Source organism: Salvia splendens, chromosome 11 (assembly GCF_004379255.2).
Source record: "Salvia splendens isolate huo1 chromosome 11, SspV2, whole genome shotgun sequence".
Classification (NCBI taxonomy): domain Eukaryota; kingdom Viridiplantae; phylum Streptophyta; class Magnoliopsida; order Lamiales; family Lamiaceae; genus Salvia; species Salvia splendens.
This window is the reverse complement of record NC_056042.1, coordinates 30,231,725-30,245,338: the sequence shown is the minus strand read 5'-3', so window position 1 is coordinate 30,245,338 and position 13,614 is coordinate 30,231,725. Positions and strand designations below refer to the sequence as shown.

The following is a 13,614-nucleotide window of genomic DNA, read 5'->3' as shown; positions in this document are numbered from 1 at the left end:
GTTTTATTTTGTTTTTAATAAAATTTGTTTTTTTTGTATATTACGTTGTCTTTAATTTACACCAACAATTAAAAGTGAAATATATAAAAATAGTGATGATTTGGAAATAAAATTGGCTCTGGGATAGTCCCTGGGATGGACTTTCATTGCAGTGAGATAGACTTCGAGATTGGTCTGCTGACTTTGCATGAAAAAATGGATATAGACTCTGAGATGGGTTCTGGAGATAGGTCACCATTGCTAATACTCTTATAATCAAGACATTCATCATCGCGAGCCTAGGGACTATTGTCCTTTACTAATTTGTAGGCATCTAAGAGGAATCGATAATTGACCCAATAATTAAAATTTTCTTCATATCCAAATTGAAGGATCAATCCACTGTTCATCTTATTTCTAATAAGTAGAAAATTAACTCTTCATGTTTTGAAAGGACATTGCAAGGATCGAATAAGAAGAATGATCAGTCTAAATAATTAAGCTAACCTCATTTTTTTTTATTTTTAGCGTAAAGAATATGTAATATATCGATTGATGAAATCCTGTTAGTGATAATGAGGCGGCACAGTGATCTTAAAGTGCCATTATAAAACATAATTTTCATAAAGTATTGTATTTTATGAGCAGTGTGAAATGATAATGGCGGTTATGACGTTGACGGCTTAATTATGATTACTGATTAGTGTAGTTTTTCTTTAGATTATGATATGATGATTAGCTCTGGTTGAGACAAATTATTAAGATAATCTTACTTATATGGAGTACTCAAAAGATGGAAACAATGATTGTAAGACTTGCAAATACATAGTTACCACAATACAGAGTTTTTGTCCAAATTTACTTGGAAGTTGGATCTATATAGACCCATATATATTGGTCTATTTACTACTCCTAAAATGTAATTTTGAAAAAATATCACATAGGGATTTGGATTAATGCTTAGACTCGTTTAGAAAGGTATTAAAAAGTTAATACGGAAATGATTGGATTATAAACTAATTTTTGTAATAATTTATATTTATAAAATTTAAACAAATTTTGGTGAATAGCAAGGATTATTATACTGTGAATTCGGAAGTTGGAACGTGTATCTACCGCATTCTCTATTTTTATATACTCCGTAATCCGTAAATGTTAATGTTAATGTTAATGTTAATGTTAATGTTAATTGTTAAATATTTTTTGTACATTCTTAATTCTTGCATTTCATGTTTAAAATTATTCATATTTTCTTAATGTAACTTCGCCGATTGAAAATCTTAATTGAATTATATTTATTTGTTTTATTTATACATTTAATTTAATTCTATTACGTTATAAATTGTTATTCACTCGAATATAGAATTGATTAAAGTAATTATTGCAAGCATGCTTCTCATATACACACCATCTATGTTGAGTAAGTGTCCTCTTTAGAAATGAACCCTCAAACAAGAATACCCTTGCGTCAATGCAAAATAAATAATCTCTATATCCATAAAGAGTGAGCAAAATTGAAATTGACACAAATTAGATGCTGCAATCAAATCGAGGATGATTCTTTGAAAATCCCATTCGAGAGAGAGAGATTATTATTTCAAGTGAGAGAGAGATTATTATTTCAAGTAGGTTAAAGCTAGTATTTGCTATGGTAGTAAACCAAACAAATATTCGACCCAAACTACTGCACACATTTATAAAAAGAATAAGTATTATATATGTTGTGAAATAAGAATGATATGAGAAGAGTTGTTGTTACATACATACATATAATAAAAAGGGAAGACATGTTAGCGGTCCTTATTAGACGGCAAATAGTTCCACAACCATCTCTCTTTTCTACTCTTATTATATTCAATCTTGCACATGGGAGGAAGATGCAACTCTCACCTTCATTTACCTACCTCACATATCATACTACTATACTCCACCTCCCTCTTTATTAACCATGGATACAGGAAATAGAATTCATGATCTCGAACACAGTGAAGAAGGTCGCCGCTAACGTTGAAATGCTGATGCTTTGCAACGGCTATCGTTGGCAATGGATAATGAATGGAGAACGAAGGTGAAGGAAGCTAAACACCAAAAGGTTGGAGCGGAGTTATTGCACCATGGGGTCGGCTGCATCTAAAAAAACCGAATTTAATGAAACTTTCCAGTTCTCATGCCAGCTGGGACCCAACACTGCTCTCACATTGAACACTCGATGTGAAGAAAATATAAGTTGTGAAAAATGATCTCAAATGCCTTGAACTATTTACATTTTCCTCTAATGGGATGAACCTCATTTTATATTAACAATACTTCAATCACTTTTTTATAATTTCTCTTCTACTTCGAATTATGCATTAAAACTCATGTAATTCAAAAATGTGTTATTTTGTTGGACGGGTGTAGACTGTGTAGTAACACTTTTAAGGTACTCATGCTAATAATTTGAGGGTAGTTTAGATCGTTTTGCCATACTGATTTTGTCAACCCCTATCATTTTCATATGGATATTATGTAGTATTAAAATGATGAGGCCGCCTTACCAAAGTAGATCAAGAATCAAGATCCTACTCAGATTTGTGGTTCGGCTGTCATAAATTCTCATATTCGAATTTATGCTCAAATAAGCATGGCATTCCAATCATAACCAAATCATAGCTCCATCGCAGTAATTCAATAAATAACAAGATATCATGCATCTGATTCTCCCATAGCATAATAATTCAGATTTGTTGTATAGTAAAACACTATTGATTTTGACATCTGTCCCAGAAAGGAGCTAGGCTACACTTGCATCACCTAATGATCAAAGATTTTGTGCATTATGCATACAATGTAGCCTCACATATTCCCAATCAATCACTAACTGCTAAATCCACTAGATGTAGTGGCCACAAAATAGCTGGATTTGAAAAGGATTCTTCATCAAAAGCAGAAGGGAAGTAGTCATACCAGATCTGCAAAATCAGATCCAAATAGAACTCGAACAAAGGGTTACAAAACATTACATCTCGAACAAAATCATGCGCTCATGTGCCCTACCTAGCACAAAGAAATGCAAAGATTAAGCTAACAAGTATATGAGCCAGTAACTATTCAGGGCTTACTGAGGAAGTGGATATTCAGTTCGGATTCCGTATATGACAAAGCAGTAATGGTATCACATTTTGCACGATTCTCTTAAAACTGCAATTACAAATTACACAATCATTTGAAAAATCTAAGGAATGTATGACGCACCATAAATGCCAAAAACGTAATCTTAGTAGCTTAGCAATGCTACAGCCTACATTGATTGACAAAGATCTACTTCGCTAATGGAAAGATGAAAAAATCTACATTGGGCATGAGGATAGATGATGATCAAACCCGGTATGATGATAACTTCTCTTCATTCAGAAAATTATACGGCGGCAAGGACGTCCATTGTGATGCTTTTATCTCATCAAAACCTGTTTTGTAGCATATATGTGTATGGTTAAGATAAAAGGAAAAACAAACTTCAAGATGAGGTTTAGCAATCAAGATGTTGAAAACCAGATAGGCCGTAGGTGCCCTGGAAAGAGACTATATAAGGCTACACAGACGCGCACAAACCCTGATCCAATTACTAATTTGAAACTGCATATCAGAGGAAAGATGAAGTTATCTCTTTTTGGATTATGATTAAGGTAGTGTAGTTTTAAACCGCATATCATAGAAAGATGAATCTAACTCTAAAAAGAGACCCTATTCTTGATGTAGAAAATAAATAAATTTAAGCATGTTCAGAACATCATCTCATAGACAAACTAATTTCAGATAATGAGAAACCATGATGACCAAGCAACTGAACATTCTCACACTCGAACCAATTATGAGTTCATTCAACATTGTTAAGAATCATTTGTACAGGGTGATAACAAGCTGAATTAAGTTAAGAATGGACAAAACTGAAGAACATTGATCCAAGGATCAGAACACAAGGACTGGAACAGAACAACATAATATAAAGGTCACAAGTTGCCAGACAAAACACTACTTACGTATCTAAGTTTTTGAATCATGCATTGTCTGTCTTTTCATTAAACTTCAAGTATGTTGTCTTCTTTTTTTCTTTGGTTTCTCAACTGCTCATCAGATTTCAAAAATATTTCCCAATAGGTTGTCAATGTATCATTCTCTAATTTCATATCGCCAGTGTTCCTCTTTGTAGCAGTACTGCAAGCATCATTTCAAGGATTATGATGGATGTAAGAAAATACTAAAAGTACTCTAGATAAGCTTTCTATCATTGAGATGTTCAGATGAACCTGTCAGCTCGAGACCAGTCTTCCAAGTTATTATCCAACCATCGAACACCTCCTGTATGGTGAGCAAGTAAAGATCCTGATATGTGAAGTATCTCTTCATCAAAGCTGTATAGAATGCAGACAAATTAAAATAACAAAATCGAAAGAACCCCCCTCAAACAACTGTGCAAGAAAGATCAATATTCATGTTCCTGTATTTGATGAAGGCTGAATATGGAAGCCTATGACTGGATAAAGTCAATCAAATAGTATATTACAAAAATTAACTAAGAAAAAGCTCATCTTGACAACTATAATGGAGTATAGAAGCCAAATGTTGGGGAAAGCAGCAAAATCCAAATCACAAAGATGGGTTTGCAGTTCACCTCTTCACGGAAAAACGTACAATGGTCCCAATTTTATCTTATGCTTCCTGTGAGTTCGACTAACATACATTTCTTCTTCGCCTTTCTGCAGTAAAACAATTGTAAGCATCTTCAAACACAACAATGCTGATCCATCATCTTTTTCATGACTACACATTTACAAATTTATACTTAAATTTATCACGAATATCGTCATCTGCTATTACAACAGAAGAGAAAACAAGAACCACAGCATGAATCGAATTAGGAGTGAGTTTAACCACCTCCCCCTCTGAAATAGAGAAAGAAAAGTTCAAATCAATTAAATTCATCTATCTTACTTATAAAAATCTTGTTTTTTGAACATTACTGTAACTCTACTTGATACACCACAGGTGACAGGTAGACATATTACCTAATACCATGTCGGACTTCGGATTGAAAAGCAACAGCTTAGCCTTTAATTGCACGCCAAAACATGTAAAAGTTCCGGGCACAATCTTTGCCAAATTAGAACGTATATTCGGATCATATGCCAATACCACTCCACCAAAAGTCTCATTATACCTATAGAAAGGAGAAACCTCTAACTTGCAACAACCCTCAATCAAAATAACCCAACCAATAGCACAAACGGACAAAAAAAAAGATAAATTGCAATGCCAAAGTAGATAATCAACCCAACAGCAAACATATTCACCACAAAAACTGATCGACAACTTAGAGGAACTACAGAAACAAAATTCAGGTCATATTGAAACCTACGAGAATAGCAGAGTGCTAAGCTCACTGAGAATGGCGTCGCTAGCGCAGTTTGCCTTGGAGGGGTGAAGGTAAACTACCAAATTCGCCTTGCACTCTTCCAGTCCCGCCATTGAATTGAATATCAACGAGAATCACGAGTTTTCTAGAGGAAATTGGCTTCAATTAGTTTGGGTTAGGGTTTTGGAAGAACCCTAATTTCAGTCCTCTGTTGATTGGATTATGATTTCAAATTTGAGTCGGGTCAAATGTGGGCCAAGCCCAATAATATAAATCATGCAAACCTCTATTAATTGCGAAAATTGGGCTAAGTTGAAACTTATGGGCTTTTGGGTCTCTATTTACTTTTAATAGTTAGTTAAACCTATTTGATTTGTTTTGGCAAAATTGCAATTTTGAATGTTCAATGTTCTATTTTATTTGTTTATGGTTTTTTATAGATTATATGTGTTGATTTTAAGTTCTTATTCGTCATTCTCATTTCTAACAGAATTATTACGTGATATCAAGAATGTATGCATAAGCGTCTAGATCAAATTCTGTTTGTTGAACCAATTAGTAATTTTATAAAATGTTAAGCATGTGATATTGTCATTCATTTTATTTACAGTTATAATATGCATTATATGCTCTCTCTTTTGTGAAAGTGGCTACCTAAAATGTATGTTTAATAAAGTGGCTAAAAAATCTACCACGGTATTACCCCATAAAGTAAATAAATTTGGAATAAAGAATGCATGACACATGATTGATAGCAACCTAAAGGAATTCTGTTAATGCTAATGTGCTAACCGAATAATCCCTCCGTCCCAATTAAGTTGAGTAAAACTTTTGGCCACAGAGATTAAAAAATTGTATTAAAAAATAGGAGAGAAGAATAGAGTAGGAAAGATTAAAGAGAGAGTAAAATAGATGATGGAATAAGAGCATCTCTAGTGGTTCTGGACATGCAATAGCCCTCCCATAGCCTTGCCACTGCCACATCATCAGCACTAAAAACCTCTTGCCACATCATCTGGACATGCAACTGGACAAACAACTGACATGCAATAGCCCTCCCATAGTCTATCCACATCACTAATAACAATTATATAATTTAATTTACAATCGTAGCAACATACGGAATTTAATTTACGAGACAAATACAGGAAAATTGAATAATACTATTAAAATTTTAAAAAGTATAATAATTTTAAAAAAAGTACATTAATTTAAAAAAAGGTACAAAAATTAAAAAGTACAATAAAAAAATTACATAAAAAATCACTCCTCGCCTCCGTCGTCGCCCATCGCTTCGTCGTCGCCGCCTCCGTCGCCACCAACGCCGCGGCTACTCCCGCCGGTATCCCTCTGCAACCCCTCCAATTCTTCACGCATGCTCCGGAACAATACGCGAAGATAAGCCTTCTCCTCGGGGTCCACCGTCGTCCGGAAGTCGGCTAACTTCTTTACCATTTGAGCGCGCGTTTGTTGACGCGCGAAGAATTTGAGCTTCTCGGTGGACCTGCCGAGGGGGGATGCCGACTGGACCTCCTGGGAACTCGGGGTGCCCCTCTTGCATCCTGTTGCGCCCGCCTTTGGCCAACCGGGCAAGGTCGGCGACCGAACGAACGAGGGGTCGGGACCTCCTGGGCCGTCTCGGGGAGGTCGTGGGAACCACCGCCGCTACCGCTATAATCACCGGTATAGTTCAGTTTCTGCTTCTTCGGCCAGCCAGCGTCGACACCTGCCCGGAATTTCTCCGACTCGTTGAGCACAAGGTAGCAGTTCCAGTATGTGAACTCATAGTACTTCCCGAAATCCGGGTAGGCTCTCTCCGGGCGTTGGCGTACAAACCCAAAAATCGAGAGACGGCAGACCTGATTCGGTCCCAGCACTTCCGACACTCCTCCCCGGTGCGCGGTCTCCCTTCAGGGCAAAATGCCCTGTAGGCTGCGGCTAACTTGGCCCACAAGTTGACGATCCTCTGGTTGTTCGAAATGAGAGGATCATCGCAGACACTCACTCACGCCTTGGCCACCGCAACGTTCTCCGCGTCCGTCCACTTCCTCCGGACTCGGCTATCCTCACCCGGCTGCGACGACTCGCCAACCTTCTTGGCCTTGCCCTTCTTCTTAGGGGCGCTCCGACCCCGCCCTACTCCCCGGCTTTGAATAGGAGTTTCCGGAACCTCGTTAATATCAAAACCCAACTCCTCTAAGGAGAAGGTCTCATACTGCGTGTATTGTGCATCTGTTGGGGTCGATGTGTGCGAAGAACCGGTGGAAAAATCAAAAGCCGACCGATAGACGTCCCCCCCCGGGCGTCCCCTGCGGTGGTGGCATCATCTGCTGCGCCGGTGGTTGCATCCCGGGTGCCCACCCCTGCATCATCTGCATAGGGGGTTGCATCGGCGGTACCCCCTGCCAAGCCGGCACACTTCCCCCGGCGGCCATCGATGGCATCATCTGCTGCCACGGGTACATGTTGTAGTACCCGGTCATCAGAGGCCAACCACCTCCCACGGGAGCCGGGGGAGTCTGAGACCCTCCCCCGGGAGTCGGGGGAGTCTGAGACCCGGTCGTCACTGGAGTACCTTCGTAGTTGTTCTCCATTTCTCGTTGTTGATCTTGTACATAAATTAAGATAGAGAGAGTACTCGTTAAAACAAGTGGTGCGAATGAAAATGATGTCCAAAGCGCGTATATATAGTGTTTCGAAAAATTAAAAAAAAAATTAAAAATCTAACGCAGGTCTGACGCCGATCCGGGGCCTACAATGGCGCCGTGAGGATCAGCGTGAGAATCGGCGTTAGCCCAAGAATCGGCGTGGGCACGCCGATTTTGACGCCGATTTCGCCGACGCCGCTCGCAATGGTTCGGCGTCAGCACCGGCGTCCGTGAAAAATCGACGTGCCGGTGACGATGATGCCATTGGTGGTGCTCTAAAGTAAGAGTGATTAGATGTTTGTTTTTTTTTAAAAGGAAATGACTCAACTTACTTGGGACGTCCCAAAAAAAATACGACTCAACTTAGTTGGGACAAACTAAATTGGTTTTATTTGAATTATACTCCTATCTCACAATGATTAGTATTTTCTTTTTTTTTTTGTAATGAAAGCGGCAATGCCCTAACCAGACTCCATACTACCGATCATAAGAAATTCCTAACCTATCATGTAATAACAAAATAGCAAGACCTGTAGGCGGTTGTTCAAGAACATGAACTCCTCTCTCGAAGTTGTATGCATGGTGTGGCAAGAAATCTGCAACAAAATTTCTTTCTCGATGCACATGTCTCACTGATGCCGAATCAAACTCTAGCAATAAGCTACCAATCGTTCCCACTATCGCACGACAAACCCAACTTTTTCGTGCAACTAAATACATTTTGATATAGTACTTAGTATACATCAAAAGAAATATACTTTTGTGAATCTAATGAGTCATAGTGAACTTGTATTTTAAATTGTTATTCACTAAAGAACCACTTTCTTGGCAATTCCTACATCAACTATCCAACAAACCTAATTAGTTGATCTAGCTTTAGATTTAACATTGTGTCCCATTAAATTAGGAGCATATCAATGATTCCACTATTAAGCACTAACACACCATCAAATCAATTTATCATTAATTAACTATGCCTCACCTCATAGTGGGAGAGTGGGAAATTTTTCGAAAGAGAAACCCTTTTGCATATTTCTATATATTCTATGAAAAAAGCCAAAAAATTCGGCCCACAAAATAGAAATAGACAAGATGGAGTCTCATACATATGTGAATGTGTCTCCTTACAACCCTACATTGAACTCTGTTGTGGTGTTCCCCTTTTTCGCCACGCCTATTTTTGCTTCTTTCACTTTCAATTATTAACATGCTTCCATAATTGGGTCCCACTTTTTATATGTTTTTTCCTTTATTTCTTCCCAACTTATTATGGTTTCTTTTCTTTTTTCCCCAAATTTATCCAGATCATTTGATTGTTCAAAAAAATAGTGATGCGGACATTTACATCCCAATTATTGAAATTAGGGAAGTTAATCAGATTTTAGTTAAAGTGTAATAGTAGTACAATTAGTATTTATAAAATTTCTAATGTTTGGTTGAATAAGTTCCAATAATTTTGGTTGAGTATTTGTGATTTTATAGTGTGGTAGTCCCAATATATAGATATATTTTTACTTAAACATTTGGATAAATTGGTGATAATAAATGGAACATTTTTGTTAAGTAGTGTCTAAAAATAAAATTGATACGTTTCTAGTGGATAAATAAAAATAAAACTAAAATAGATATACAGTATATAGTTTAATTTAGTAATTTGCATGTTTGCACAATTTGTGTGATTAATGTGATCATAAGAAAAGACAATGGCTCGACATTCTCATATTAAAATAATCATAAACCTATAGAATAAAAAATTTATTATAAATAATTATTTAGTCAGCCTAATAAAGTTTTACCTAAAAGACTATATTTACATGTCAAAACAAAAAGGTGATCGAGCACAAGATGATATCTTTAATTTTCATGCCACTGTCAATGGGGGTCAAAACATGCTGCTTTTATTTGATTGCTTATATGATTAATTATTAGTTGTCTTTACTCACAGATAAACGGAATTAATCGTTAATCTCACCACTAATTTAATCATTTGATTTTACTTTTTGCAATAATTTGCAATATTATATTCTGGGTAGGACGACAAAAGCACTAGCTCATGATAATGATGAGACTTTGTATTGTTTTCAACTATTAACATCATTAGCTGGATTATATTTACCATACTCATGATAATATTAATTAATCTGGGCAATGTTATTGGTACCCTTTAGATTTGCTGATATAATTAGCTGAAGTACTTAATTACTCCTTTTACTTGTATTAGAGGAAGACAATGAATAACATCAAATTATGATGGACCTTTTATTGATGGGGAATTGTAATTCATCAAATTAATTTTATGGTTTGTACTTGCTTTATATAGGGTATACGAGGAAAATATATTTTGCCATACCATCTATGTTAATTTTTAGGAATAATGGCAAATAATATTATAAAAATTTATTTTTTCCCATATGGACTTTAGATTTGACGTATAATAATTTAAACTTAATAGTTATTAAATTTTTATTATTGACACTAAATTCTGACATACATTAAAATGAGATGGATATATATGACTTTTAGAGACTTTGTAATTACACCATTATCGAATGAAATGTAGCCGAAATTTGTCGATGATGGAAAAATATTCTACATTTATTTAAGTCCAAGTTCGGGAGGAAAAAAAATATAAATTTTTTAATATTAAGTGCCAGTATCCCTAATTATTATTGGGGTGGTTGAGATTTAAACTATGAATTAGACTCAATGTTGAAACTCAATTTAGTTAATACTCCCTTCATCCCTTAAATTTTGTCACACTTTGACTGGACATGAATTTTAAGAAATGCAATAGAAAGTGCGTTGAAAAAATTAGGAGAGAGTGGGTCCTACTATTGTATATTAATTTTTTAATAAAATGTCAGTTGGAATGAATTAGTGAATATTGAGCTCCCTATCTAAAAATGGTAAAAAAATGAAATATGATAAATTTTTTAGATAGACAAAAATGGGAAAATGTAAAAAATATTAAAAGGCAGAGGGAGGGAGTTAGATGTTTTTATTTATCCAATAGATTAAATATTTGAGTTGTAATGAAAGTAAATAAGAAATCCTTATTGACAATATTTTTAAAAAGCTACAAATTTTGATTCACTTTATAGTTTAAAATTGACTTTTATAACGTAGGAAAAATATCCAATTGCATGAAATGATTACAATATACTATAATTGTTGTGCTATTGCAACACAATATGTAATTGTTGTGATAAAATGGTTTACTTCCTTTATCTCATGATGTTAATGGTCAAATTTATACGGTGTTAGTGGAAAACGGTTGGATGAAATGGGATTGACTTGTATATACAGTAGTTAAAAACATCATCAATTTCTTTTTATGTTTGATTTATATTTAACTTTTGTACTACTGCAAATATTCCCTTTTCCCTCTCCCCATTTTATTAATATACAGTAGTTATTGGACTGATCATCTGAAATATTCATCAAATATTACTATTCGGAAGAAAAATATAGATCTACAAAATTTTAATCCGTATGAAAGTTTTTTATTTCATTAATGCACCAAATGTGGACTTGAAACTGACATTCACATGAGTCAGATTTTACAGACAAATTGAAAAACACACGCATCATATTTATTTATTGATTCTCTGTGACCAAGATGATAATTTATTATGTTTGCAATTTTGCACATAAATATAAAAGTTCAACGAAAGTAATGACAACTCATATAAGTTTGACGTTTCGACATGCACTACTTTTCATATATTAACGGTACTTATTTAACATTAGTACAAATCCGTTGATTTGATGAAATTTTTTTCGCATTGAATCACTTCAAATCGATTTCTACTATTCTTTGGTTTAAGAAAGATATTGAATGTGTTCAATGTGTATTTAACACATTCAACATCTCTTTTTTTAAACTACGTGCCGAAAAGTTTTATCTCAATTATAAAGAAACAGAGGGAATACTTATTATGCTACTATTAATTTTCTACTTTATTGTTTTATTGATAGTGAATTTTGTAGTAATTATACATAGATAATTTACCATTCTTTATTCAGATAATAATAATTTTTTAAATTTTTTTTATATTTTGAAAACAAATCTAATACTACTATATTTCATCCTTGCATCAAATAATACATATACTATCATTAACATATTATCTCTATAGATTTCATATGCTAGCCAGACATATTAATCACTTTTTATTTCTTCTCAGATTCCAATTTTAGTATACGTCTGTTTTCTTGCCGCCATGTTAGAATCCCTTTTTTTCTTTAGTATGATTTCTTTTGTTATAGTATTTCATGGAGTATATATAACTTTTACGTTCTTAATAGTAATTTTTTAGAATTGATGTTTTTATAATCGATGTAGTATATATATTTTATTTATAAGTTTTTTTTGCTAGTTAATGCATAAGTGAGAATTATTTTTAAATATGTAGCATTAGACGTGCTCACATAACACAGTTAGCATATCATTTTCTATTAAATTTATAATTTTAATGATAAAAATAATTAAGCAATGTTCCTTAAAAAATAAAAATAAAAAACTAGAAAAAGTATTTATTGTGGTTTAACAATAATTAACTAAGTATTAGTAGCCATTTGAAATTACGTAATGAATTGCGATGAATTAAGAGGAAAAGATAAAATTTAGCAGCACAACCTCAACAACCAATACAAGTGCGACACGTCAACGGTGTTGGAAATAAATAAATAAATAAATAATACTGTAGAACAAATTCCATTGAAATGAATAGAGAGAGGAGTGACGCCGCGAATGCGGCTATTTTAAGTTCCAACATCCTCGTAACTAGCGCCAGATCCTGACCGTCGGATCCAGCCCTAATCCCTATATATGCACGCGCACAATGGGATGTGGACCCCACGCTAAATTGCGGGCAACGTAGATTCATGGAATGCGGGTTGTAACTTGTGACACAAAAGTATTTGCCCTTTATGTGAAACAAGGTTTATACTCCGTTTTGCATCATGCTTCTACACATGTTTCCCAAATAAACATTTTTTCAAAGAGTAGGGAACTAAGTACTTGCTTCGTATATCATTTAAAAAATTATTTTGCCATTTCATACTTCCCACGATTTAAAAAGTTAATTATTTTTTATTTTAATATGCACAATTTATATTTTATACATTCACAATTTATTACTCCCTTCGTTCGAAGATAAACGAATCACTTCTTTTAGCTACGAGATTTAAAGAATTAGTATTTAAATAAGTTAAAGTAGAGAAAGTAAATTATGAGGGAGAGAAAAGTATAGAAATGAAGAGAGAATAAAGTAGGTGGGGAATTGACAAACACAGATTTTGCATGTTTTTAAGAACTAGATTTTGTTTGTTTTAAATGTTAATCGTGCAAATTAAGTTCTTAAATTGCATATATTATACATTTTGGTATTTTGGCGTGTTTGTTGAGAAATTACAGAAAAAATATAGAAAAAGGTGCAAAAAGTCTAAGGTGCAGCAGCCTCAGTCCAAGCTGAGTTTCCAGACAGTTTTGGAGTCCAATCAGTGATTAATGCATACCATTCTCTTCCTCTTCAAAAGAGCTTCGCGTGTATACCTTGAACGTCTCAATAGGAGATATGTGGAGAAAGTTAT

At 34.6% G+C, this 13,614-nt stretch overlaps 1 long non-coding RNA gene across 3 annotated transcripts; it reads right to left on the bottom strand.

The window, feature by feature from the left end:
• Window positions 1–2,667: 2,667 nt before the first annotated feature.
• Window positions 2,668–5,607, bottom strand: LOC121756399. Of its 3 annotated transcripts, none has more exons than XR_006040924.1 (6): window positions 5,400–5,607; window positions 5,025–5,176; window positions 4,631–4,715; window positions 4,266–4,370; window positions 3,999–4,173; window positions 2,668–3,425 (listed from the first exon to the last, which is right to left on the bottom strand). It is a non-coding gene; the product is annotated as an uncharacterized LOC121756399 (long non-coding RNA). The 3 variants fall into 3 exon arrangements; XR_006040922.1 differs by having other exon boundaries at window positions 5,375–5,606; XR_006040923.1 differs by lacking the exon at window positions 5,025–5,176 and having other exon boundaries at window positions 5,375–5,603.
• Between the last annotated feature and the right edge of the window lie 8,007 nt (window positions 5,608–13,614).